General features: G+C 45.0%; 1 pseudogene; it reads left to right on the plus strand.

The window, feature by feature from the left end:
* LOC117422174 (neutral alpha-glucosidase C-like) overlaps positions 1-26,838 on the plus strand; it is a 39,619-nt pseudogene that overhangs the window by 9,393 nt on the left and 3,388 nt on the right.

Consider the following 26,838-nt stretch of genomic DNA (forward strand, 5'->3'; position numbering starts at 1 on the left):
ATGGTTAAAGAAATCACTGTTTGCAAGTCATGCTTTCAGATGTCCCTGTCCTTTCAATGGCTGCTTTCCTGTCACTAACCAACCAGCTTCTTCCCCTATTAATGGACATGCTTTCAGTCAGTAACATGCTTTGACCCAGAAGACTGTGCAAGGAGAAGTGTAACATATCCTGAGAATAAGGCATGGAAACAGAGCTTTCTTTAACCTAAAGTAGTAGCAGTTATGATGTTTTAAAAGGAATGTGTAATTCTTGTGTTAGCTTGTGATTGCTTTAATGAGAGAGAGGGGTGTTTTATATGAGCTCCTGTCTTTCAGGACCCAGTTCTGTGGGCCTGGATTTCTCTCTCCACGGATTTGAGCATGTTTACTGGATTCCTGAACACGCAGACACACTTCGGCTCAAAAACACCCGGTCAGGCTGAGCTGAGATCTTGAAGACAAGTTATTAAACATGATTCCTGTAGAACAGGGCGGAGGGAGGCTCTTATTGGGAGGCTTCTATACCAACTTGATGGTACACTCTGTGAAAATTCAAAGCTTCCTCAACATTATTGCTGTTCTGCAAATCACATTCTTTCAGTGAAGTTACAGTTCTGGAAGGGATGTTAATTCCGAGTGCTCGTACTTTTGTATATGAAACTAGATGTACATGCGTATGCATGCATATTTTTAATAAACTAGAAACAACCTAAATCCTGGCACTATAGGATTCTAGCAGCAGTGATTTCTGTGTTCTCCTCTAGAGATGTACACTGACTGATATCTGTGTTACTCCGCAGTGCTGGGGAGCCATACCGCTTGTACAACCTGGACGTCTTTGCCTATGAGATTCACAGCAGGCTGGATCTCTACGGCTCTGTCCCCCTGCTCCTGGGACACAGACTGGGCAGGACTGTCGGCATCTTCTGGTTGAACGCCTCCAAGACCCTGCTGGACATCGGCAATGAGATTGAAACCAAGGTAAACACTTGTCAGGGCTACTGATCCAGCAGAGGGAGGCTCTTCTACTCACTGTGCAGGACACAGAGCAGAGGGAGGCTCTTCTACTCACTGTGCAGGACACAGAGCAGAGGGAGGCTCTTCTACTCACTGTGCAGGACACAGAGCAGAGGGAGGCTCTTCTACTCACTGTGCAGGACACAGAGCAGAGGGAGGCTCGAATAAATACAAGGTGAGTCTGAACTATGGAGGATGCTGAATCCCTGTACCCCTGTGTCACTGTGTAGCCGTGTTACAGAACAGCCTGCAGTATTTACCACTACTTCACTTTTTTTTCACCCATCCTGTCTGTTAAGTCAGCTGGGGAATTAAATCAGGGGTCTTGGTGATATCAGTCATTTCATCTGAATTATTCTGCCATGGATTAATAATAGCTGGTTCAAAAGGCTGACAGTATAATCAATTAAACTCCACTGCTGCTGCTGAAGGTCCTGCTTTTCAATCCGCTGTGCTCCGCTCTCTGTTGATGGATGTAATTCGGTGTTTGGTCAGCAGGTGGCCCTGCACACTGTTGTGGAGCCAGTACAACTGTTCTTACAAAAGCTTACAGGATGACCACTCTTACAGTGGTGTCTGAGAGGGAGGAACATTTCATACATGTTTTTATACTCAATCTGGGTATCCAAATGCGTCCCAAATGTTGTGAAGTTACTACCAATGCAGAATGACTGGGTGGATTTGTTCTTCATTTTAACTCTGATAATGGACTTCAGCAATAGTGATTTCCAGACACAACCATCAAACAGCCTGGACAGTGTTTTTGAGCCGCTGCACATAGTGAGGGCTTATTATATACTGGATACCCAATGACCAGAGTGCTTTATTATCATCATTGATCAGTGTCATTGTGGTCATCACTCTGGAATACATTACTGCAATGAGTACATTTTCACAAAACAACCTGAAACTAGGCAGAAAGTCAGTTTCATGAGTACATAACAAAATGTATTTAAACAGTGGGCCATTCAGTCCACCAAATCTCATCTGGTCCTACTAGCTGACTGATCACAAAACTTTGTCAAGTCTGGTTTTAAAGGATCCCGGTGATTCAGCATCAAGGACATAGTTAGGTAACCCATTGCATACCCTAACCTTAAAGTCTGTCTCCTCTTAATTACTGTGTCTCTGGTGCTGGTTTCTGTGATGTGCTTAAAGTATTGACTAGGGTTATCTTAGTCAGATCCTTCTGAAGATTATTAATAAGCATCCTATGTTTGGATTGCTCTGTTTTGATCAGTCGAAGAGGGCCCATGCAGTGTTCTGTCAGCAGCAGCAGCCACCTCTACAGTAGTTCCGTGTAGACGCAGACGCAGTGTTGTAATTGCCCTGCTCTGTGCCTCTGCTCAGGGTTCGACAGACGCCCTGTTTGTCTGGAATGACATGAATGAGCCCTCTGTGTTTGATGGGCCCGAGCAGACCATGCTGAAGGATGCAGTGCATTGTGGGGGATGGGAGCACGGGGAGCTGCACAACCTGTATGGATTCTACCAGGTACCGTCGCTCCCCTCTTCACATTCCAACCGGGAGCAAACCCCCTGCAAAGGGGAGATAGTGGAGGCGGACCTACGGAAGTATGTCACACCTCACGCAGTTTTGCATTTATCTGGAGAACCACTTATCCAAAAACTCATGAAACGTGGTTTTAACTTTATTTAGCTCAAGGTATTGAGAATATCCGATGCTGGAGATACATGAGGCTGGCTGTCTACCCGTACATGCAGTATGTCCATTTGTATATCGCACTTAGATTTTTACATACATCGGGGGAGCCTCTTATTCAGTTGTCATAAACCGGTATTTAGCATGTTCAGAGTATTCGATGCTGTTCATGCAGGAGATGCAGTGAGGTCCCTGGTAGACAATTGAATAAACACCTTTCTCTTAGGGAGCACTTCTATGTTATAATGAACCTGCTGTTGATGTAGGCCTTGTTAATATCCATGGTACTGTTTTGTATTTATCTCCATGGGGACACTATGTACAGTGTATGTTAATGATGATCCCTTCCCCCTCCCCCCCCCCAGCACTGGGCCACCATGGAAGGTTTGATCCGGCACTCGAAAGGCACAGAGCGGCCCTTTGTTCTCACGCGCTCCTTCTTCGCAGGCTCCCAAAGGTTTGGTAAGGGAATGGTGAAGAGCGCACCCACAGCTTGTTGTACATTCCTACACAGTTTCTCCCCTAACCTGTTCTTTTCACAGCACTGCTCAGAATGAGTTTTCAGACTGCTCACTTCTGATGTAAAACAAGTTTACCTTTGGACTGCAAGTAGAACAGAAATAGAGTGTTTGTATTCCTGCTGTGCTGCTGTCCAAGTGGCACTTTTACATGTTCATTTGAAATCTTTCTTAAAGCGTTTTACAAAACACACAACATCACATTGTTACTATAGTCTAAGAGACTCCAGTGCAGTGATAACCTATAGATTCAGACGGGAAATCAGAAATCTGTAGCAACTGGAGACCTGTCCTCACAGCAACGGCAATGTTTAGTCCATTTCAGAAACAACGGTGTGAAATCCTGTTCGCGTACACGTGTATATTACAAATCACATTGCAGGAAAGCTTAAATCTGTGTGTGATTTATACATTTTATAAGGGAAAATAAAGCACAATAAACAAAACTACAAATAAAAGGTGCTGCGCTCGGCAGCTTCACCCCAACCGTCGCTACCCGCACGGCCCGGGTCTCCGTCCTACACTCACGGCTCCCTCAGCCTGCTATACAAATGTTTATCGGGGCTGCCCAAGGTTTTCCCCGCTACCGCTAATTCTTTTTCTTTTTTCCTTTTCTTTTTGTTGGGATTTCCGTCCCCACAGTTCTCGATCCAGCGCTTCCGTACGCCTAGTACGTCTCAGAGGGCAGACCTGAGGAAACAGCAGAATGTTAACTTATAGGGCCAGCAATTCCCCCAAGACCCGCCTCTCAGCCATTCAGAGAGAAGGAAAGCCCGCACACCCACTCTCCCCCCTCTCCGTGTCACTGCCATGACTGACAGGCGAATATTGACAGGCTGCTGCCCTCTTCCTGCAGCACTTCGAACACATCAGAAAAGTCAGTACAGGTCTCCCCCTGTTACAGTTACTGTCGCAGTTTTCTCTGGCTAAACTTTCGTGTTTTTATCAATAGTCTCGCAACGACACAGCACCTGTAGGCAGGCCTACATACAACTGGTTATGGTTTACAAATATATATACAAATGGGGACTTCCGGTGACGCGCGCCGCGAGATGGTCGCACTTCATTAAGCTCCTGACTGTTATCCCCTATCTACGTTTTATACTTAAATTTATTTTGCCTAAAGACTTCTTTTTTCTTATTAAATCCTGTTTAATGATGGCAGCGAACAAGAAAAACACTGCTTCTCCACAAAAAAATCCGGAGGGCAAACGTTTTAAGTCCTCTCCTTTGCCTGATGATGTGGCCTTGGTGATATCACAAGCAATCGCCGCTCAAAGAGATTCGATGCGCTGCATGGTAGCTGACATGTTGTCCGAGGCCTTGGGGGCTGCGCTGGGCCCGGTAAAGGATTACATGGCTGAAAACGGAGCCATGCTTCGATCACTTAAAGAAGATATCAGCACTCATGCTAAAAACATGGAGAGGGTATCTGCTAAAGTTGAGATTTTGCAAGGCAATCTTCGTCAAATAAAAAAGGACACTAACCATTGTCTCTCCCAGATTGACAAATTCCAAATGAAAATTAACGATTTGGAAGACAGATCACGACGAAACAATATTAGGTTGGTAAATTTACCATCGGGCCTTGAGGGTGACGACCCTGTTCGTTATCTACAGAAGATGCTGCCTTGCTGGATCCCGGACCTCGCTTCGGCTGCTCCTGGGCTTATTGAGATCGACAGAGCTCACCGGGTTTACTCAAACCACTCAAGCAACTCAGACAAGCCACGTACGCTGTTGTTTAGAGTTCTTCGTTATGCTGATCGCCAGGCTATTCTACAGGGTGCTCGCAAAGCGCAGCCGTCCCTTGCAGGAGGCCGCCGTTTGGGCTTCTACGCTGACTACAGCCCGGCAACAGCCCAGAGCAGGAAAGCCTTTACGGGAGTTAGAGCCAAACTTCGGCAGAAGGGCGTGGATTCCTTTTTAATCTACCCGGCAGTCTTGAAGGTCACCCACAGAGGCGATAAGCTATCCTTTGATTCACCAGGAGAAGTGGAGGATTTTTTGGCTGGCTTGGATCCCTCGACTTCGATGGCTGTAATTGCTCGAAAGTCTTTGCAATTTCAACCGGATATTACCGAGGAGGTCCCTATGCACGGCTCATAAGGAGGGATGAACAGGATTAGAATTGTTCTATTCTGAACTGCAAAGTGGAGCGGTACTGTATAGCACTGTATTTCGGGTTTACGCTTTTTTTTTTTTTTTTTTTTTTTTTTTTTTTAATTGTAAATATCTGCAATACCTGTTTTCAGCACCTCTATTTTTGTTCTGAACACAAGGGAGACGGCTTTAGAGGTTTTCTCCTGTGTTTTTATTTATTTATTTAATTTTTTTAATTGTAAATATCTGCAATACCTGTTTTCAGCACCTCTATTTTTGTTCTGAACACAAGGGAGACGGCTTTAGAGGTTCTCTCCGGAGTTTTTATTAATTTTTTTTCTCTTTTTTTTTTTTTCTCTCCCTCCAGTATTATTATTATTATTATTATTATCGTTTATACACGTGCTGTTCGGAAATAGTAAGGAGACATGAGTACCACTCTATAGTTCTATACCCTTCTTAAAAATAGCACAATTGTTTTCCTATTTACAGATGTTTTATTGCTTTATGCTGGAATCAAAAGGGATGGTTCAAAACCCCTTTTATTACTATTATTATTGTATCGCTAATTGTACAGCTCGCTGTCTGATCTTGTGTAAGACGCACATTTATTTTTCTCTCTTGTATCCACTACTATTGTAAATTGTACTCCGATACAACAGAAACTGTTGAAATGTTACAAGGAGACAGATTTAATTTCTAACAGCAGTAATAATTAGCTTCTAGTTTTGCTACCCCTTCTAATGTACTAATCTCAATTCATAAGGATGGTTAATGCAGTTTGCAATATCAGTTTGAAGGGGGTACAGGTGTTTGATGTTTGATGCTTGACATCGCATCGTGTTCGTCACAGATGTTTGCTACAGGGGGGAAAATGGGGATGGGGATGGGGGGGTTACATGGGTTTCCACTTTATCTGTTTCTTTACCATAAATGTTCTTGTGATCTTTCATACTTAGAAAACTTAAACACATGCTGTGCCCAGTCTCGAATGTTTCAGATCCTCTCATGGTGCTTGGAATACTTTGATAATGGCTAATATTACAGTTTTATCCCTCAATGTTAGAGGGTTAAACTCACCATTCAAACGCACCCGGGTCCTGGATCTCTTACGAAGGAAAAATGTTGACATAGCTCTTCTACAGGAGACACATTTAAAGCCAAAGGATGCTCCTCGACTCCAGAATAGTAGATATAAACTAATAGTTGCTTCCGGTGATGGCTCTCGAACAAAAGGTGTATTAATACTAATGAAACGAAGCATAAATCTAACATTTGAGAGAGTCAGCTCTGATCACAGTGGCAGATTAGCGTTTTGCTGTGCCTCCATTCAGGGTAAGAAAGTGGCGTTTGTCAGCATTTATGCACCCACCATTTTTGACCCTTTATTCTTCCCATGGCTTACCAAAGAACTATTACCACTGACAGAGTATTCACTGATTGTAGGGTCTGATATGAACACCTTTTTCGATTCCAAATTAGACAAATCCAATATCTCTATCTCTAATGCACAAGCATCGGCCTCTAAGATTTAAATTTAATCGACCTATGGTGCACACAAAATCCAACGGCAAGGGATTATACATACTTCTCTCCTTATCATAAAACGTTTTCAAGGATCGATTATATTCTTTCCTCCCCTGAACTAAACCCTTTAACTGGGAACGTAGAGTTTCTCCCCCGTAGTCTTTCAGATCATAATGCAATTTTAACCACTTTCAATTTAGCATCGATCCAAAGTAAACCGGCCAGGTGGAGATTTAATATTACACTTCTCCAAAATGACGAATTTCTCTCACAACTTAAACCCAAACTGAATGAATTTATTAACTTTAACAAAGATTCGGTTTCTGACCCAGCACTGGTCTGGTTTGTACGCAACAATGCGATTTGGTTTTCCTCTCATCTTAAAAAATCTAAATTACAGTTAATTTCCCAATTAGAGCTAAGTTGTAGTAAACTGGAAAAGGCCCTGAAATCTAATTACACCAGGGATACTGAACTTAAATTAAAGGCAGAAAAGGCAGAACTTAATAATCTATTACGGCAGCGAGTCGAGTTTCTTATGCATATCACCAAACATAAGTATTACTCTGAGGGAAGTCGGCCGAGCCGCCTCCTTGCCCTAACTCTTAAGCGTCAAGAAGGCAGATGCAACATTCAATCGATTAACTGCCCGGTGAAGGGCCCTACTTCAAACCCAAAAGATATTAACAAAACATTTAAATCTTTTTTTGCAAAGTTATACTCCTCTGACAAACAGCTCTCCCCTGACCACTGCCAAGCCTTCCTAGAGGATTTGAATATGCCTAACATCTCTTCAGAGGAGGCAGAGCAGCTAGACTGTCCAATCTCCATAGATGAATTACATCAAGCTGTAAAAACCACTAAAAAAGGCAGCTCCCCTGGGATTGATGGTTTGCCGGCTGAGCTGTATCTAGCTTTGTGGGATACTCTGGGCCCAATCTGGTTATCCACCATAAATTCTGCAATCGCAAAGGGTCATTTTCACAGAGACTGTAATACTGCCCTGTGGCAATGTGCCCCGCCCCTGTGTGCAATTGTGTGTTATGTGTTGTATGTTGCGTGTGTTAATGTTGGTGTATAGATTGGTACACGGGATATAAACAGGTCTGTGTTTCACGTGTATTTAAAAAGTGTAGATTTGTATTTAGGCACGAGGAGAGCACAAATCACTTCACGTGCTGGTTAAATGTAATATGCGAGCACGGGGTTGCACAGAATTAATTCACGTGCTGGGATTCAAGTGAATAATTAATTTGTAATTGAATCCCAGCACAACAGTATATATAGATGCACGTTTCTTTCACTCAGGGTTAGGTGTTCGGTGAGTGGAGAACGGGTGAGGAGCGGAGGTAAATGTTAGGAAAAATAATAATAAGTAGTAGTAAAATCTGCTCACCGTGTTGTGTTCGTCTGTCTGTGCACTGTTTAGTTCGTTTTGTTTTGGCCTCATTTATTTTGGCCTCAAGTGCCGTGTCCTGTGTTTTGTTGTTTCAAACCTTTTATTTTCTGTGCTGTTTTATTAAATGCTGAGCGAAACCATTCGCTCAGCTCCACCAAACTCCAAGTCTCTGTCTGTTTATTTCCTGCTTCTGGTCTGACGCCACCCACTCCGGCCGTCTTTGTGACACGTGGTGTCAGAAGTGAGATAAACAGCGCCTCCAAGCGTCAGACCAGGAGAGGGGGTTTTGGATTACAAAAAAAAAAAAATATATATATATATATATAGTAAAGCGAGGATGGGAAGAAAGAGCTGCAGGAAGCAGCGGAAGCATCCTGCATGCCGGGCTGGGAGGAGGACAGCCACAACGGGGCAGTAGCCACCCCACTGCCACCGGGTTCCCCACCGTCCCAGGAAATATGGGACTGGCTGGTGCACCCCGAGGGGAACTTCGCCAGTGACCTCCCCTGGGTTATTCACGCGCTGCAGAGGTGAGACTACAGAGACTACACGCTGCTCCCACCTTCACCGGCAGGAGCAGAGCAGCCGGAGCTGCCTCTGCCTCCGCCACCTACACCGGCAGGAGCAGAGCAGCCGGAGCTGCCTCTGCCTCCACCACCTACACCGGCAGGAGCTGCCTCTGCCACTTCCAGGAGCAGAGGAGCAGGAGCTGCCTCTGCCACTTCCAGGAGCAGAGGAGCAGGAGCTGCCTCTGCCTCTGCCACTGCCAGAAGCAGAACAGCAGGAGCTGTCTCTGCTTCCCGTACCTCCACCACGGGGAGTACGGTGGCCGGAGCCCCAGAAAGGGGAGCTGTCGGCCACGAAGAAGGGGGAGGAGGTCTGGAGACCACCAACCCCAGCAGCAGTTTCGCTGCCGGAGATCGTGGGGGAGGTCAGGAGACCTGCTCCCACTGCAGCAGTTTCGCTGCCGGAGATCGTGGGGGAGGTCTGGAGACCTGCTCCCACTGCAGCAGTTTCGCTGCCGGAGATCGTGGGGGAGGTCCGGAGACCTGCTCCCACTGCAGCAGTTTCGCTGCCGGAGATCGTGGGGGAGGTCCGGAGACCTGCTCCCACTGCAGCACTTGTGCTGCAGAAGAGACTGTGGCCGGAGCCCCGGAAGAGGGAGCTGCCGGCTACGAAGAAGAGGGGAGGTCAGGAGACCATTCCCCAAGCAGCTTTTCCGCTGCCAGGACTGCCCCGGCTGAAGGAGTCAGTCTGGGAGCTGTCAGCACGTCTGCTGACAGCATGGCCAGTAGCAGCCTGGCTATTTATGGTGCGTTTTAAAGAAATTTGCTTTCGGTCCAAATCTTATTAGAATGATACAAGTTCTGTACTCTAACCCTTCCGCAAGAGTTTCCACGGGTGGAAGCCTTTCAGACTTATTTAGTATCTTTCGTGGATCCAGACAAGGGTGCCCTCTCTCCCCTCTACTTTTTGACTTGTCACTAGAGCCCTTAGCCCAAGCTCCTTAGTTTCACCGGTGAAAATTGGATTGTCCTGCCACTCAATTTCACTATACGCCGATGACACACTTTTATATGTGTCTGATTTAGAGCGCTCTCTTCCAAATATACTTCAGATTTTTGAAAATTTCGGCTCAATAGCTGGTTACAAAATTAACTGGTCAAAATCAGTGTTAATGCTACTCAACGCGGAGGCAGGCAGAGTTAATATCCCCCCCATCATTCCAGTCTCACATCAAGTAACTTATTTGGGCATTGAGATACATCCCTCCATATCAACAATTGCTAAAAATAATTACACAAAAGTGCTAAAAAAAATTGAGGGGGATTTGAACAGATGGATGCTTCTGCCAGCTTCAGTTCCTGCCCGTATTGCCTCGATTAAAATGAATATTCTCCCCCGTATTAATTTTATTAGTTCAATGCTCCCATTGCCTCCACCAGTGGGCTACTGGTCAAAACTTGATTCCTTGTTGAGAAAATTCGTCTGGAATGGTAAACACTCTCGGATCAAATGGTCTTTATTACAACGCAGTAAAGCACAAGGCGGTTGGGCCTGTCCAAATTTTAAATTTTATCACTGGTCTTTCTTACTACGTACACTAAACCACTGGATGAACCCAACTATGCAGGCATCTTGGAAGGAAATAGAACAGGAAATATTATCCCCAATTAGAATACAAGATATACTGTTCTCTGGCCTTACTTACAAAAGGTGTTCCCTGCACTATGGCCCCATAATCGCTTACACTGTGCAAACTTTCCGGGCAGTGGAAAGAACTTTGGGTCTTAATATTAAGTGGCACAGACACTCGCCCATTTGGAACAATGTTAATATTTTATCTGGTGGTAAACCCCTTTCCTTGGACTCCTGGGCCCGGAGGGGTATAAACGTGTTGAACGATGTAGCCGGTCAGGAGTCTATCCTAGAGTTCCAGGACCTAGTTTCTCGCTATAGTATCCCTAGCACCTCTTTGTTTTTTTATTTTAGACTGAGATCTGCTTTAAAAACATATGGGGTTCCCTGGGGCTCCAACTTAATCCATCACCCAGTAGTGGATTGGGTCCTGGGGGCAGCACCTAAGGGCTTAGTCTCCCATATATATAAGCATCTCACCACACACTCCCCTGCCCCCCTCTCTTGTTCAAAACTATGGGAGAAGGATATAGCGCAATGGGGAGGGACTGTAGACTGGGATGCGGTTTGGGGTAGTGTCTTTGGAGCGTCTAAGAATCCAAATCACCAATTTATTCACTTTAAATTATGCCACAGAACTTATTTGACCCCTCGTAAAAGGCATTTTATGGGGCTAGCCCCTCATCCTTGTTGTACTTTGTGCAACCTAGGAGTACCAGGCACTCTGATGCATATACTGTGGGATTGCCCAGATGTTGGGGGCAGGTAGTAGATTCCATTTCTGCCATTATGGGGAGGTGCTTCCCACTGGACCCTGCCTTTCTTCTCCTGGGTGATGTTTCTAAATTTCCTCTCTCTGAGAATGAACATAGACTGTGGCTGGCAAGTATGACTGCTGCAAAAAAAATGACTGTGCAGCGCTGGCTCCCTCCTCATCAACTCTCCTTGCGGCACTGGCTACAGGTGTTTTTAGACATTATTTTTTTGGAGATGTCCTCAGCCAGAGTCAACGGAGCTAAAGCTTCCACTCTGCTGATGTGGAGAGACTCGGCAACTGCAATTAAGAAGTTACTATTGTTGTAATCAGTATGCATTGCTCATTTATTTGTCGTCAACCCATGTAACGAGGGGGTGGGAGGGGTGGGAGGGGCGGGAGGGGGCGGGGTGGGGTGAGGGAAATTTTTCCAGGGTCTTTCTGTTCACTTTGTATATAAATTTTCAATAAAAACTTAATTACAAAAAAAAAAAAAAAAAAAAAAAAAAAAGAATAATTGGCTGTATTTGGTTAAAAGTAATAAAATAATTCTCCAACGAAAAAAAAAAAAATATATATATATATACAAATATATATATATAATATTTTAAAGATATTCCTGGGCACAGTCTTTATTTGTGGGATTTATAATAAATGAATACATTGTGTGGAGGGTGTCTCTTTTTTTGTATAAGATGTCTTTTCACACAGTTTGAGCAGCCCAGTCTGCACGAGATGTTACCTGTTTAAACAATGACACCCTCCACGTGATGTGAACACTTATGAAATACTGTAAAGAAGTGCATTACTGTTTCCCAGGTGCTGTATGGACAGGGGACAATGTGGCTTCCTGGGATTACCTGAAACTCTCCATCCCAATGCTCCTTACTCTCAGCATCACTGGAATATCATTCTGTGGAGGTGAGCGGCCAGCTTCTCTCATGAAACGAGACTGGGCATGGCAACTAAATCTATAGTGGGCAAACCCTCGCCACATATGAAAAAGAATAACGATAATCTGTTGCCTGAGTATATCATGCATGAATTATTTTCCAAAATATAAACATTACGTTTCATATCCGGGCCAATCAAATGCATTCAAACTACAGGTCACTCCTGCTGAGACACCTTTCTCAGTACCGTTTATATCAAAGGCATTTTGTTCTTTATATCAAGCACACAAACTAATAATCTTTATCACTTTAATATGTCTCTGTGTGTGGGATTATTTACTATACTGTCAGTCATTTTTTGTCACCGTCCATTGCTTCAATTTTAGCCGTAGATGACTTCATTGGACCTGCGGGGTGACGAGGGTTCAAAGCTGTCACATTTTTGGTTGTATAAACCCATGGTAGATTGTTTCAATGTTTAAATCAATGTTTAAATACTGGTACAGCCTGTTTCACCGCACGCACTGCCACGCAGAGCCGCCCATCAGGTACAGCACAGCCAGGGCACCACACAGAGCACTGAGTCTGCACCTGTCAGGTACAGCACAGCCAGGGCACCACACACAGAGCACTGAGTCTGCACCTGTCAGGTACAGCACAGCCAGGGCACCACACACAGAGCACTGAGTCTGCACCTGTCAGGTACAGCACGGCCAGGGCACCACACACAGAGCACTGAGTCTGCACCTGTCAGGTACAGTACAGCCAGGGCACCACACACAGAGCACTGAGTCTGCATCTGTCAGGTACAGCACAGCCAGGACACCACACACAGAGCACTGAGTCTGCACCTGTCAGGTACAGCACAGCCAGGGCACCACACACAGAGCACTGAGTCTGCACCTGTCAGGTACAGCACGGCCAGGGCACCACACACAGAGCACTGAGTCTGCACCTGTCAGGTACAGTACAGCCAGGACACCACACACAGAGCACTGAGTCTGCACCTGTCAGGTACAGCACGGCCAGGGCACCACACACAGAGCACTGAGTCTGCACCTGTCAGGTACAGCACAGCCAGGGCACCACACACAGAGCACTGAGTCTGCACCTGTCAGGTACAGTACAGCCCGGACACCACACACAGAGCACTGAGTCTGCACCTGTCAGGTACAGCACGGCCAGGGCACCACACATAGAGCACTGAGTCTGCACCTGTCAGGTACAGTACAGCCAGGACACCACACACAGAGCACTGAGTCTGCACCTGTCAGGTACAGCACGGCCAGGGCACCACACACAGAGCACTGAGTCTGCACCTGTCAGGTACAGCACAGCCAGGGCACCACACACAGAGCATTTAGTCTGCATCTGTCAGGTACAGCACAGCCAGGGCACCACACACAGAGCACTGAGTCTGCACCTGTCAGGTACAGCACAGCCAGGACACCACACACAGAGCACTGAGTCTACACCTGTCAGGTACAGCACAGCCAGGGCACCACACACAGAGCACTGAGTCTGCATCTGTCAGGTACAGCACTGCTTTAAATGTATCGGGTGGCAAAAATGACAATGTTCGTATTCATTCCTGTAACAGAATTTATAAATGTGTTTTTCTCCTAATCATTTGATGAGTACCAGGTTTTTTTAAAAATTTCTGAGAGACTTCTGTTTTACTTCTGTTTCTGTACCAGTTTGGGGCATTCTTCTACAGAATTTGGCAGCCAAAGTTTATTACTTCTACTGTATGAATTACACTGTGTAACAATTTTGCTTTTGTGACCAGGACAGTGATATTTTGAAATTTACCTATTTTCCAGAACATTCCAGATAGATTCAGTGCTGAGTAAACTTGGAGTAACTTCTAGAACTTTCTAGAACTTTCCAGTAATATAAATAGTAGTATAAATACAGGGGCCTTAAGCCCACCAGTTCAGTTTAGTTCCAGCTGCCTAAGTGGATACATATCTGCATTTTTCTGAGATGGCATCAAGAGGCTGCAAGCATCCGGCAGACGCATTTTGCTATGTCTGCGGCCAATTTATCAAGACAAGAGCGAAAAAGTACTCCGTGGAAGCATCTGCTAAGATGTGTAAGGCCTACAAGGCATATTTCGGCATGCCTGTCGGGGATCAAGACAAACCCTGGGCACCTCATTTCACCTGCGAGCACTGCAAAAAAACTCTGGAAGGTAAGATGGACAATTGTTGCTCGGAATTTTATGTTATAAAATTTGTTAAAATTTTTAAAATTGTAAAAGTTTTTAATTGTAAAATGTTTTACAATTTTCAATGTTATTGAAAAAATATATCATATATGAAAAATGTTGCGAGAATCTCTTACACATTAGTCATGGGTGAAATAAATGTATTTTTGTAGGATGGTACAGAGGGGAAAAGAGAGCCATGAAGTTCATTATTATTATTATTATTATTATTATTATTATTATTATTATTTATTTCTTAGCAGACGCCCTTATCCAGGGCGACTTACAATCGTAAGCAAATACATTTCAAGTGTTACAATACAAGTAATACAATAAGAGCAAGAAATACAATAATTTTTGTTCAAGTGTGACAAACCACAATTCAATAATACAGCAGATAATAGTGATAGTTACATCAGGATATGATTAAATAGTGATAGTTACATCAGGATATGATTAAGTACAAAATACTACAGGTTAAACACTTCGCAGATTACAGTATTCTGAAGTACAGGATTAAATGCAGTAAAATAGGGGGCAGATAAGAGCAAAATAAAGCACATTTAAATCTACAGGTGCTGTTTGAAGAGGTGAGTCTTAAGGAGGCGCTGGAATGTGGTCAGGGACTGGGCAGTCCTGACATCTGTAGGAAGGTCATTCCACCACTGCGGAGCAAGGGTGGAGAAGGAGCAGGCTCTGGAGGCAGGGGAGCGTAGCGGAGGTAGAGCCAGTCTTCCTGTGCAGGCGGAGCGGAGAGGTCGAGTGGGGGTGTAGGGAGAGATGAGGGTCTGGATGTAGCTGGGTGCAGTCTGGTCAAGGCATCTGTAGGCTAGTACAAGAGTCTTGAACTGGATGCGAGCGGTGATCGGGAGCCAGTGAAGCGAGCGGAGTAGTGGAGTAGCGTGGGCGAAGCGAGGCAGCGAGAACACCAGGCGGGCAGCAGAGTTCTGGATGAGCTGGAGCGGACGGGTGGCGGACGCAGGGAGGCCAGCTAGGAGGGAGTTGCAGTAGTCTAGGCGGGAGAGTACCAGGGCCTGGACCAGGAGCTGGGTAGCATAGTTGGTGAGGAAGGGTCGGATTCTTCGGATGTTGCTCAGGAAGAATCGGCAAGTGCGTGCCAGAGTAGAGATGTGCTGGGAATAAGAGAGGCAGGGGTCCAGGGTGACTCCAAGGTTCTTAGCGGAGGAAGAGGGAGAGAGTGTGGTAGATTCCAGAGGAACGGAGATAGAGAGATCAGAGGAGGGGGAGGAGGAGGGAAAGAAAAGGAGGTCAGATTTAGAGAGGTTGAGTTTGAGGTGATGCGAGTGCATCCAGGAGGAAATAGCAGACAGACACAGACAGGTAGAGATACAGGAGGAGATGGTGGAGTCAGAGGTGGGGAAGGAGAGGAAAATCTGAGCATCATCAGCATAGAAATGGTATGAGAAACCATAGGATGCGATGAGGGGGCCCAGGGAGCGGGTGTAGAGAGAGAACAGGAGAGGACCCAAGACTGACCCTTGGGGGACTCCAGTTAAGAGTGGGTGAGGTGTGGAGGTTGCTCCACGCCAGGTTACCTGGTAAGTGCGGTTGGAGAGGTAGGAGGAGAACCAGGCCAGAGCAGTGCCAGAGGATTCCCAGGTCAGCGAGAGAGGATAGTAGAACAGAGGAGAGAGAGGCAGCTCGGGCACACTTAAGTGAGTTGGTGACAGACAGGAGGGCAGTTTCAGTGGAGTGAGCAGAGCGGAAGCCAGATTGGAGAGGGTCAAGCAGAGAGTGGTTGGACAGGAAAGCAGAGAGCTGGCGGTGTACAGTCCGCTCGAGGGTTTTGGAGAGGAAGGGTAGGAGGGAGACAGGACGGTAGCTCTGGAGGGAGGTGGGGTTTTTTGAGGAGGGCTATCCCAAGAATTTGGTGGGAACCCACTGACCACTCAAGCAACTGCTACTTCTGCATGGTGGACCCTTCCAAGCGGACCGAGTTCTCTGTGGGGAGGAACAACGTCAAGTGGGAGCCACTGGTGGACCCCCGGAAGGTGCTGATGCCACCACTGCACATCAAATTGGGCCTCATGAAACAATTTGTCAGAGCTCTAGATAAGGAGTCGGCAGCCTTCAAGTACCTTCAAGACTTCTTCCCTAAGCTGTCTGAGGCAAAGGTCAAAGCCGGTGTCTTCGTCGGACCACAGATAAAGAAGATCCTGGAGTGCAATGAATTCCCCAAGAAGCTCACTAGTAAGGAGAAAGCGGCTTGGAACAGCTTTGTCACAGTGGTTTGGGGCTTCCTGGGCAATCACAAGGCCGAAAACTGTGGAGCTGGTTGAGACTCTGGTGAAGAACTACAGCACAATGGGCTGTAGGATGTCCCTCAAAGTCCATATCCTTGATGCTCATCTTGATAAATTCAAGGAGAACATGGGAGCGTACTCGGAGGAGCAAGGCGAGCGCTTCCACCAGGATATACTGGACTTTGAACGCCGCTACCAAGGACAGTATAACGAGAACATGATGGGAGACTACATTTGGGGGCTGATTCGTGAAAGTGATTTACAGTATAATCGAAAATCTCGAAAAACTACTCACTTCTAAATCTTTTGTAGTCATTTTTGTATTACTTTAGTATAAATACATGTTAATTTGGATTCATATGTTGTTTTTTTCTGACTTTATGTGAACGAAAAGACACAAATTCGCCCGTTTTCTCATTGGAAATAGGTCAATTTCAAAATATCACTGTCCTGGTCACAAAAGCAATTTGTGGGGAATAATAGCCATTTTCTATACTTTTGAGGCATAAGCAATTAGGAAATAACACTTACTACCCAGGAACAAAAATTGTGTTACATAGTGTTATCAAAGCATATTGGCTCTCAAGCTGCAGTACCGCTTGAAACCAATGGAGGGGGGACGACCGCATGCATAATGACATCTTCCACTGTTTTCCATCCTTTATCATTGCAAATTGTGGGTCGAGACCAGGGCACATGTCAGTTATCTGCTTTGAGCTGCTGCCCCTGGAAACAGTCAGAACAGAAGCTATTAATACATAATGCCCAAGTGAGTCTCCTTCTCATTCCAGGCCACTCTGGGTTGAGTTCCCTGGATAGATACAGAGCTTTGAGATGGAAGACGAGTACATGATAGGTACTGTTTTCATTGTACAGACTGTGCAGTGATCCCTTGTATTTGCCAAATCTATTCCCCTCTTAACAAAACCCTTATGCAGTGCAGTCAAACCCTTTTAACACTTCACCAGCAGCAAGCAGTGCAGAAAAGGTCTGTATCGCTTCGAAAATGATTTAACCCTACATATTCATTTTTTTAGCCAGTAGTCATTTTCATGAAACTGCGCGTCTGTGTGTGCCGAATTCATTAGTTTCAGCACTGTATTTGATACCTGCATTCTTTACAGTACCCTGCTTATGGCCTGTTACAGTGTGTATTGAAAATGAAAGGAGGGCTCTATATTTTTACAGTGTGGTACATGAAGAAATATTACAAGGGAGTCCTACTGCACTACAGTATGTGGGGACGTTTCTGTGTCCAAAATATTTATTTTGTGACAGTGATTGGAACAAATGTGTACGCTGTGTTTCTGTTATTTATTTCTTGGTGTTTATGTCTGGTAGTAAATTCTTTGTCTTGTTTTTATTTGATTTCCATTAAATAAGCAGTGTTATCTTTCTAGACTGTATTGATGAGTAAACACTGTGTCTAACGTTTTACATGTAACTTGCATCATTCTTACATCATTATGAAGCTGATAACCCGTTCTTGTTTCTCACAAAGGGAATGCGTTGCTGGCTTGCCCTGTGATGGATGCTGGGGTGACAGAAGTGAATTTTTTATTTCCTGGTTCAGGGGAGGTGAGCCTGGGGGTGCAGTGCAGGCAGGTCTGTGTGTGTACGTCACGCTTGAGAACCGCCTGTCCCTCTGCCACAAGTTACTGAGTGTGTAAGAATCCTAAGAAATCTGACTCTGTCTGTCCATAACATTTACATTTCAACATATATCTACAGCACGGTTGGAAATAAGACTCCCATTCCTGGTTTTCCTTAAGCAATAAACCCAAAGAAGAGGGCTTTACTGTCTGCTAAATCCCGCCTCGTGCCGTTAATGAGGGTTCTATTAGAAAATGGCTGCGTTTCTGAAAAATAACATTTAAAGTTGTTCTGATTGTTTTGATTTTGTGATTTTATGCAGCACTAGTTTTTGTTGCTAATGAATGCATACATTTTTCCTCAATATTCCTTCAGGCTTCATTATCCCAACAGTGGACGATGTCAAGTAGTGGGTATTTGCCTAAATAATACCTCAATATTTAAAAAAACAAACATAATAATCTTCTACTTCCATGGAGCTGGTCTTCCGTTCAGTACCTCATACACAAAAGCGAACACGGTTTTGAGTGCAGGTTCATGGATTTGTGTAAGTTTCGGTATTTAAATTATCATTAGGTCCTAAAATTTACTAATGAAAGTGGGGAAAAAAAAAAATAATAATCTGACTTGTTCAGTGTGTTCATAAAGGTTATTCAAACCCTCCTGGCTTTGTTAGAGAAGAGAGCACTGTGCCTGTGTTGTTATTATGGTATGCTAAAATAAAGTTGCTGAAAGTAATCCGTCTGCACCAGTGGTCTGGTTTCTTGTCATTCAAACCGGACACTAGTTGCTATTACTATTGCTGTTGTGGTTACTGTATTGCCAATGACAGCAAATTATTATTTATTTATTTTAATAAATAAATATTTTTATATTTGCTATACTAAATTTTAAATAGATAGATTGAACTATAGCACAGCGAGGAAGCACGAAAAAGGTAAAATACATAAATGAATACTGTATTATTTTTTTTTCCAGAGGATTGATTTGGAACAGATTAAACGTAGTTGGAATGATAACATTCAAGGTCCTTTATTAGGGATCTCATATTGACCAATCAGGTTAAAGGAAATCTACGGTCCATGTTCTAATAGGAGTTTAATAGAACACACCTGAGCTTGTTACCGATACACTGTGAAACTGCTATGCAATAGGAGGCTTATTTCCACCCCTGTAGAGAACCGCTTGTCCTATTGTGTTGAAACTTGATAAAGACCTTTTTTTTAAATTTAAGAACAAATTATTGAGTGTATCAAAATATGGAGGCCCCATGTTTGTCTGTCTGTCTCTCTGTCCTTATGTCCCAGTTTTTACATACATCTAGAAAAGCACTTAATCAGTTATGATCTGGACATGCTTTCACAGAAGCTATTGAGATTGTCAGAACCTGGGGATCTGTCCATCAATCTGAAACTTACATTTATTTGTATACAGTGGATATGGTTCATAGTGATCCACTTTTACATGTTGCTGATGGCTCTAATTTCGAATGTACAGCCATGGCAGTGGGGGTGTGAGTATCACTGACAGGCTTGCTTGTGTGTTTGCAGTTCTGGTATGACATCAGGACATTCAGACGCTTTGAGTGAGGCATGAACACAAGTGTCCCTGTGACCCTGGACAGTGTAAGTACTGAATTTACAAAGCTGCTGTGCCCAATAGAGATTTGCAGCTAAATATAGAATGAAAAATAACATCATTTCAAGGTTGAACACTAGATTTCCATTACACGAGAGTAGATGTTAAAACTTCATGCTGATTTGAACTCGGCTCTCGCCAAGATAAGCACCAACTAAGACGTAGCTTTACAGTAAACTAATGTGATCCATATGTGTCTCCATCCATTTACGTTTCCTTCCATATGATGATGTAGATATCCTTCTGTCTGGTGTTAATGGCTGAAGTGTAATGCTGGCTCCAGGGATCAGCTTATTTTGCCTCCCTGGCGCATCAGCACACACAACGGCTGCAATGCTGGCTCCGGGGATCAACCAAAGTGCGGCCTCCCCAGCGCATCAGCATGACAACCGTCTGGATTGAGCTAAGTAGGGTACATCTCTGGGGTTTTCAAGTGGGCACCTTCCATCCTCAGTGTTTCGTCGACTAGCCCACGACACCTCAAGAGGGCTCGACGGTGATTCTGGCGTCCCAGCATCACCCCCCTCCGTCCCCCACTCAACTCAGCCCAGCTTACTTACCTGTCCCCAGCCAGAATCTTTCCGTCTCAACCACAGCCAGTTACTGCTCCTCTCTGCTGCTTCAGATAAGTTCTTCACTGTGCGACGCAACTCTTGGCCACTGAATCCGACGTCTCTGAGAAACCGGGTTGTAGAGTGTGCCACAAATCCTCGACAACCCACTTCCACTGGGTAAACCCGAACTCTCCATCCTCGCTGTTCCGCTTCAGTGGCTAGTTGAGCATACCGCAGTTTCTTCCTCTCATACGCCTCATCTACAGCATCCTCCCATGGCACTGTTAACTCTACCAGGTGAACAAGGCGTGCTGATCCAGACCACAAGACAATATCTGGTCGAAGGTTAGTGGTGGCAATCTCAGGTGGAAAAATAAGCCGTTGACCAACATCTGCCAGCATATTCCAGTCTCTAGCAGCTTCCAGTTGTCCTGGGCGAGGATTGGTTTTAACACCTTTTCTTGGTGGTTGCTCTCCTGGGCGGAGGAATGTTGTCTTTTGTGTGTAATGTTTTGATGGAACAGGTGGCAACTTATTGGTCTTGTTACGCTTGTCTTCCAATGCTAAGGCCAAACATCGCAGCACCTGGTCATGGCGCCAAGTAAACCGTCCTTGGCTAAGAGCCACCTTACATCCTGTCAAAATGTGCCTTAATGTTGCAGGTGATGAACACAAAGGACATGAGGGATCCTCTCCTACCCAGAGGTTTAGGTTCTGTGGTGATGGGAGAACATCATATGTTGACCTGATGAGGAAACTGATCCTGCTCTGTTCCATTGACCATAGGTCTTGCCAGCCAATCTTGCGTTGTTCCACACTCTCCCATCTCATCCATTCTCCCTGTTTGGCCTGGGAAATGGCCTTTATACACCTCATCCTCTCCTCCTGCTTTTGCACCTCGTTGACTACCAGCTTCCTCCTTTGAGCTGGGGCCGCCTTGTGCCATGTAGGAGGAGTTGAACTGAAACCAAGACCCCCTCTTCCATGCTGAACTTGCCCCATGATATCACCAATTCGAAGGGCAGCCTTTGCATCTTCCACAGCTTTCTTTGCCGCCCACTTTCTTCCAGTTTTCAACACAGGTGCTGCCTCCCTTACGCATTTATCGCGTGACTCTACTAATGTCATTTCCAGTCTGACCTTGGCGCACTTAAACTCCTCGGTTAGAGCAGAGACTGGTAGCTGCAGTATTCCTTTACCATAAAGTCCCACTCTGCTGAGGCAGCGTGGAACTCCCAACCACTTCCTGATGTATGAACTGATTAAAGCTTCCAGCTTCTCTACTGTTGTCAAAGAAACCTCGTACACAGTCAGTGGCCACAGCAACCTTGGCAGTAGACCAAACTGAAAGCACCAGAGTTTTAGTTTACCTGGTAGAGCGCAGCTGTCTATGCTCTTCAACCCTTCCACTGCTTGTTGTCTAACTTCTCCCACACGAACTGTGTCCTTTAGATCCCCGTCGTACCATCTCCCAAGACTCTTCACTGGCTTCTCAGACACTGTTGGTATTGCCTCACCATTAATGAAGAATGTTTTATCTACTACTTTGCCTTTAATTATAGAGATGCTCCTTGATTTAGTGGGCTTGAATTGCATTCGTGCCCATTCAATGTTATTGGTTAATTTGCCCAATAATCGATTAGTGCAGGCTACTGTTGTAGTCATGGTTGTCATGTCATCCATATATGCTCGAATTGGTGGTAGTCGCATTCCAGAAGCCAAGCGCTCTCCTCCTACTACCCATTTTGATGCCCTAATGATTACTTCCATTGCCATGGTAAAAGCCAGTGGAGAAATGGTGCATCCTGCCATTATTCCAACCTCTAGGCATTGCCATGTAGTGCTGAATTCTGAAGTTGAAAAACTGAATTGCAAATCTCCAAAATAGGCTTTCACTAAATTTGTTATTGTCATCGGTACACTGAAAAAATCAAATGCTGCCCAAAGTAGTTCATGTGGCACTGAACCATATGCATTAGCCAAATCCAGGAATGTCACATGGAGCTCCTTCCTCTCCTTTTTAGCTGATTGAATTTGTTGCCAGATCACATTGATGTGTTCTAAGCAACCTGGGAAACCTGGAATGCCCGCTTTTTGTATTGAAGTGTCAATGAAGCAGTTCTTTAATAGGTAAGCTGACAATCTCTGAGCAATAATGCTGAAGAAAATCTTGCCTTCTACGTTTAATAGGGAAATGGGACGAAACTGACTGATGCTTGTAGAATCTTTTTCTTTAGGTATAAAGACTCCACCTGCTCGGCGCCATGCTCTTGGTACAACCTGTTTTTCCCATGCCACTTTCATCAATTTCCACAGAATTCGTAGAACTCCTGAAGCACTCTTGTACACTCTGTACGGAACTCCATTAGGCCCTGGAGATGATGAAGCCCTTGCTTTTTTCACAGCTTGCTCTATTTCTTTCCACTTAGGTGCACAGTCCTCCATTTGGTATTCTGGTGGATTGATAGGTGGGATGTCTGACGGAATTGACATAGGCTCCTGCCTTTTTGAATCTGTATGTGTTTCCTCCAAATATCTCTCCAGCTCAACCTTAGATGCTTTTAGTGTGCCATTCTTCTCACTGGTGAATAACTTCTTTACAAATTTGAATGGGTCTTTATAAAAGTTAGCTCTCGCACGCTCCTTCTTTTTGTAGCGTTTCCGTAGGCGCTCAGCTCTGCGCAATGTTGCAAGCTTATCTTTTATGACCTTTTGTAAGAGATTGAGTCCCTCCTTCTGACTTTGTTCTGCTCTTCTCCATTGGTTCCTCAGCTGTCTCCTTTCTCTAACTAAGCGTTCAATCTCCTGCTGCCGTCTAGACTTTCCAGGAATAGTTTGTACTTTTTCCTTCCTTTTTTCATCTCCAAACCTCTCACTTCCATATGCGTAGATGATGTCTCCAAATTTATCCAGCTTCTTTTCAACTGTTCCACTTAATCTTTCCAATGCAATGCAGAGATCTGTGTTTACTGTGTCCCATGCAGTTTTCTCACAAGCTCTTGGCCATTTAACTCCAGGCTTGTGCCCGTTGAGGTTCTTTTCTCTCTTATGCTGGTTTGTCTGACCGGGTTCACAAGGATCATTAGGTTCATCACTAACTGTGTCCATGCAAGTCCTCCTCACATCTATGACAGGGGTGCTGATATCCTGCGAACTGTGGTTTGCTTCCTGTCGCTGGATTTCATTCGACTGACTTGACTGACTTCGTAAGAAGTACTGATCAATGCGAGGCCCTTGTCCCTTCTCCCTCAAGCATTTCATTCTCCCTTGATGAATCTTCAAACCCCTGACCATTGTCGCAAGAAGCTTCTGATCTCAATAAGGTACCTGCTTCTGTAAGCAGTGAAATTGCTTCTAGTTGTATAGCATCCTGCTTGTTTAATTGCTCTCTGGAGCTTCACTTGCCTTTGTCTTTGCACTTCCTACAAAATTGGGCCTGTAAGTTATGTGAAAGCATCACTGCAGGCTGTGACTCGCATGCTGCTGTAAAAACATAAATATATAAATAAAGGTTCTGATTTTCTTTGTTTTCTGGTTTAAAAAATGCGGTTGAGTCTTGAAGTGTAGCACCGAGTTTCCCTGCTTTGGGTGTGGATCTGTTTCCCCCTCCCTGGTTTAGGTCCCTGTCTTCCAGCGAGGTGGCACCATTGTCCCCAGAAAGACGAAAGCGGGCCGGTCGACGGCCTGTCTGAGCTCCATCCCCTTCGATCTGACTGTGGCCCTGAATTCACAGGTAATGTTTGTGACTCTGCAGATTCAGAAGGAAAGGAAGACAAGTGGCTCTGGTGTTCTGAATTCCTACACATTAATTATACTGTACCTACGACAGATATGAACCATTTCTTACCCCTGCACAATGAACAGCTATCCCAGCCAGTAAATCCGTGTTGAGAGTAAATATAATATATCATTTGAAATGTATATATATGTCCCTATGCTTTCTGAGGGGTGGTGTATATTTAGGATATAACTATAGTAGGGCTGTAACTCTGTTTAGATTCAACATTTAAACCTTTTTCTGTAAATGCTCAATTTCCATTGAAACTGTCGTGTTTTAAATGAAAAAGTAGAGTGGTATTTACAGTGATCTTTATATATTTATTTCCTTTGCAAGCTGGCACTAATAATGAAATTAGCCTCACTGTTAACTTTAGTCTCACATTGAAGACATTAAAAGCCCTTGTGTGGAGCTAAGTAGAAGCACCTAGTAATGGTCTTTAGAAAATATATGAACCTTGCTGAGTTTCAAGGATGGGACGAAAAACAGAAACAAAATACCCAAATACTATAGAAAGGGAGTACATTATTTTGTTTTGTACCCCTTTTTATTTTTACATTATAAGGAGTGGGAGTGTCCCATCTCACTTTTTTTACACTTTAGTTTTCTCTATAGAAGTAGAATAGATTGCAAAGACAGCACTGTTCGGTCAGTCTCGAACCTCAGTTCGGACAGTCTCTCTCTGCTCTCATCAGGGCTGTGCAGAGGGGGAACTGTACGTGGACGACGGCCATTCCTTCAACTACAGAACAAAGCAGGAGTTCACACTGAGGAGATTCACCTTCCGCAACAAGACGCTGTCCTGCCGGTAATATTGGCCGCTGCCCCGGGCTCTGCGCGGCCAAGACGCTGTCCTGCAGGTAATACTGACCGCTGCCCCGGGCTCTGAGCGGCCAAGACGCTGTCCTGCAGGTAATACTGACCGCTGCCCCGGGGTCTGAACGGCCAAGACGCTGTCCTGCAGGTAATACTGACCGCTGCCCCGGGCTCTGAGCGGCCAAGACGCTGTCCTGCAGGTAATACTGACCGCTGCCCCGGGCTCTGAGCGGCCAAGACGCTGTCCTGCAGGTAATACTGACTGCTGCCCCGGGGTCTGAGCGGCCAAGACGCTGTCCTGCAGGTAATACTGACCGCTGCCCTGGGGTCTGAGCGGCCAAGACGCTGTCCTGCAGGTAATACTGACTGCTGCCCCGGGGTCTGAGCGGCCAAGACGCTGTCCTGCAGGTAATACTGACCGCTGCCCCGGGGTCTGAGCGGCCAAGACGCTGTCCTGCAGGTAATACTGACCGCTGCCCCGGGGTCTGAGCGGCCAAGACGCTGTCCTGCAGGTAATACTGACTGCTGCCCCGGGGTCTGAGCGGCCAAGACGCTGTCCTGCAGGTAATACTGACCGCTGCCCCGGGCTCTGAGCGGCCAAGACGCTGTCCTGCAGGTAATACTGACCGCTGCCCTGGGCTCTGAGCGGCCAAGACGCTGTCCTGCAGGTAATACTGACTGCTGTCCTGGGCTCTGATTATCCCAGGACAAGCAAATCATTTGTGAGAAATCAACCAGTCGCTGTTAAGGATTTGTCTAAATTCTATCGTATCTTGTGTGTAAATGGCAGCACGTGCATAGAACACATGAGAGAATTTTAAAGTTAAAAAAACACTTTTTTATATTTAATAGCAGTTACTGAGTACAGTCTTTGTTATTATGGTGTGATGTAAGGTAATACATTGTGTGTAGGCTGTCTTTTATTATATTATTATTATTATTATTTATTTCTTAGCAGACGCCCTTATCCAGGGCGACTTACAATTGTTACAAGATATCACATGATTTTTACATACAGTTACCCATTTATACAGTTGGGTTTTTACTGGAGCAATCTAGGTAAAGTACCTTGCTCAAGGGTACAGCAGCAGTGTCCCCTACCAGGGATTGAACCCACAACCCTCTGGTCAAGAGTCCAGAGCCCTAACCACTGCTCCACACTGCTGCCCATAACATAAGTTTGAGCAGCTCAGCTTTGGTTTGTGGTCGAAACTGCACAATATTACATCTGTTATAATAATATAGTAGTGATTGCCCACAGCAAAGTGTAATAAAGCAGTGAAAGCATGGTTAAACATAGGCAAACACTGTAAAGCACAGAAAGGTACAGTAAAGCATATGGAAAACTGCAAAATTACAGTACCAATGTACTGTTTTAAAATGTTATAGGGTGTATGACTGCACATTAACTTCTAAGACGTTCTTCCAAGCCGCGCTTCCGTATTGTTACAGTGCTATACACGAAGAAATCAACAGCAACATTCATATTTTAACAGTAAAAAACTAGCAGGAAACTGCTCAGAATAATAATGCAACAGCTCCTTCCTGCCTCCCAGCTGTTTATTGCTAGTGTGTGTTGTGACAGTCGGTCTCGAGAGTGCAGCTGTGATTTCTAATTGTGTTGTGCAGCTGTGCTGATGAGAAAAGGCAGTTCCAGTGTGTGTGTGTTCAGTGGAGAGGGTCGTGTTCCTGGGACTGGAAGCCAAGCCGTCCACAGTGATTGTGCAGCAAGATTCAGGTAAGGAACTATCCCCTCCGTGGAGAACGAAACCACTGAATCAATCAGTCTCACACAAGAACACCTCTGTGGAGTGAAGTGATAACTGTCACAAGTGTAATTCTGGATAATAAGTGTATCAGTGAAGGTAGTTGTACAGGAAAATATAGTACTTGTACAATTTTCTGTTAAAAAAACTGGAACTCAAAGAGAAACCAAACTAACCCCAGGGCTTAACGTCACAAGGGACCTTGTGTAGAACAAGAAGAATTAGGGGG

Source organism: Acipenser ruthenus, chromosome 18, assembly GCF_902713425.1.
Source record: "Acipenser ruthenus chromosome 18, fAciRut3.2 maternal haplotype, whole genome shotgun sequence".
NCBI classification, from domain to species: Eukaryota; Metazoa; Chordata; class Actinopteri; order Acipenseriformes; family Acipenseridae; genus Acipenser; species Acipenser ruthenus.